Source organism: Octopus bimaculoides, chromosome 26 (genome assembly GCF_046866305.1).
Source record: "Octopus bimaculoides isolate indiv1 chromosome 26, ASM4686630v1, whole genome shotgun sequence".
Lineage (NCBI taxonomy): Eukaryota > Metazoa > Mollusca > Cephalopoda > Octopoda > Octopodidae > Octopus > Octopus bimaculoides.
This window is the reverse complement of record NC_142953.1, coordinates 13812965-13815464: the sequence shown is the minus strand read 5'-3', so window position 1 is coordinate 13815464 and position 2500 is coordinate 13812965.

Below are 2500 nucleotides of genomic sequence, written 5' to 3'. Positions count from 1 at the left end.
GAAACAGAATTTATTATTCCGAAGAAAAACACCTCTGTCTATGTTTTGGACTTTTATAACTTCGCTATTCTCCTGCAAATTCTTCAATAAATATCAATTTCATCTTCGTTTTATTCTTTTACTTTTTTCAACCACTTGGCTGAAGTCTTGTGGCCTTACTATGAAAAGATTTGTCGATCATATTTCCCCTCAAAGACTTATTGTTAAGATTTCTTCTCATTTTAACAATCTATCGTTTGGCGCTCGACTTTGTTATATTACAAAAATTGTGAGAGGTTTTTGTTAAAGAGTGGTTAACGTAAATAGAACCATAGAGACAGTCACAAAAATACACACATATATTCATGCACACACGTACACACACACAAGAAAACACACGCATACACACACGTACACGCACACAATCACACACATACACAAAATCACATTCACGCACACATGTATATTTACGCGTGAGTGCGCGCATATGCACATATATATGGATCGAAACAGTCTGATTCAAATTCGCTCTCATATATATATATACATATATATGGGAGAATTTACAAAAGAAAAGCAAAAACAACAGACGAAGACAGGTGGTGTAAACAACAAATGAATGTATTAGCATAACGCTCGGGAATAGAGAAAGGCTTTAACGTTTCGAGCCTACGCTCTTCAGCAGAAAGGAACACAGAAAAAAACAAGGAGAGAAAAAAATATAAATGTACTGGTCAGCAATCTATCATGGCGAATGCCGGACAGAAGGATCACACAGGAAAGCTAAGAAAAACGATGCATACTTATATATATAATGCATTATATATATGTACATATATATATATATATATATATATATATATATATATATATGTGCATATATATACGCATATGTATGCATATATAAATTTATTCATACATTAACCGATATACATATATAACACATTTATATATATATATATATACATGCGAATATACTTATTCATATACACATATGAAAACATTTATGTTTATGTATGTCTATATACACATATATGTGTTCATGTATTAATATATGTGTGTGTGTGTGTGTGTGTGTGTGTGTGTGTGTGTGTGTGTTTGTATATGACAGATAAATGCATGCATGATAATACACACCTACATAGTCACACCATTAAGTATACAGAAGCATATAAAATATAGAGATAGGCGAGGTAGGCTGTTCGACATAAAAGATAATGCAAGATTTAATGAATGTTCCATACACTGATTGATCGATTGATTGATACGAACGGACGTTGCAGCTGCTGCTGTTGCTGCTGCTGCTGTAGTGCATGCTAGTAGCAGTTTAATTCACATATCACAGCAACCCTAATGGCAACAACAGCAACAAAATAACCGTAATAACGATGGCGGCGGCGGCGGTGGTTGCGACGTTGAGGACCAGAGCGGCGCCGACGCCGACGCCGACGCCGACGCCGAGTGAAGCAGCCGCAACTGTAGATTTACATTTTCCGGGATGAATTCCTCTACAGAATTCTCTTAGAAATGGAACTCATGCTGGCAGAAGTTTAACTAGATACCTGGTAATTTTTCAAACTGTAAATTTTTGTGCTTGGATCTATGAAGATGGGCTTCATGCTAGCTATAACAGTCAATTTACGTTCAAATCACTCCTCTATAATTTTTGGACAGAATAATATACGATATTAATGGGAAACTTGTTTAGGGTGCCAGATAATTATTCAAACTGCGAATCCTTGTACGTGAGGGTATGTGGGTGCCTGACATGCTAGATATAACAGTCAATTTACGTTCAAATCACTCCTCTATAATTTTTGGACAGAATAATATACGATATTAATGGGAAACTTGTTTAGGGTGCCAGATAATTATTCAAACTGCGAATCCTTGTACGTGAGGGTATGTGGGTGCCTGACATGCTAGATATAACAGTCAATTTACGTTCAAATCACTCCTCTATAATTTTTGGACAGAATAATATACGATATTAATGGGAAACTTGTTTAGGGTGCCAGATAATTATTCAAACTGTGAATCCTTGTACGTGAGGGTATGTGGATGCCTGACATGCTAGATATAACAGTCAATTTACGTTAAAATCACTCCTCTATAATTTTTAGACAGAAAGTTATACTAAGCATCTTTAGATTGCGAAATAATTATTCAAATTGTCAACCCTTGTACGTGGGTGTACATGGAGGGTCAACACGCCAAATATAACAGCCAAATTTCATTCAAATCACTCTTTTACAGAATTTATATATATACATATATATATATATAAAATAAATGCACCCTTTTAAAGCCTAGCCAGGCTCATGGGCCCGGTTTCCCGGTTTCAATGGCGTATGTGTTCCCCAGCTGGACGGGATGCCAGACCATCGCAGCGTTACTCATTTTTGCCAGCTGAATGGACTGGAGCAACGTGAAATGAAGTGTTTTGCTCAAGAACACAACGCGTCGCCCGGTCCAGGAATCGAAACGACAATCTTACGATCATGGTGCTGACACGCTAACC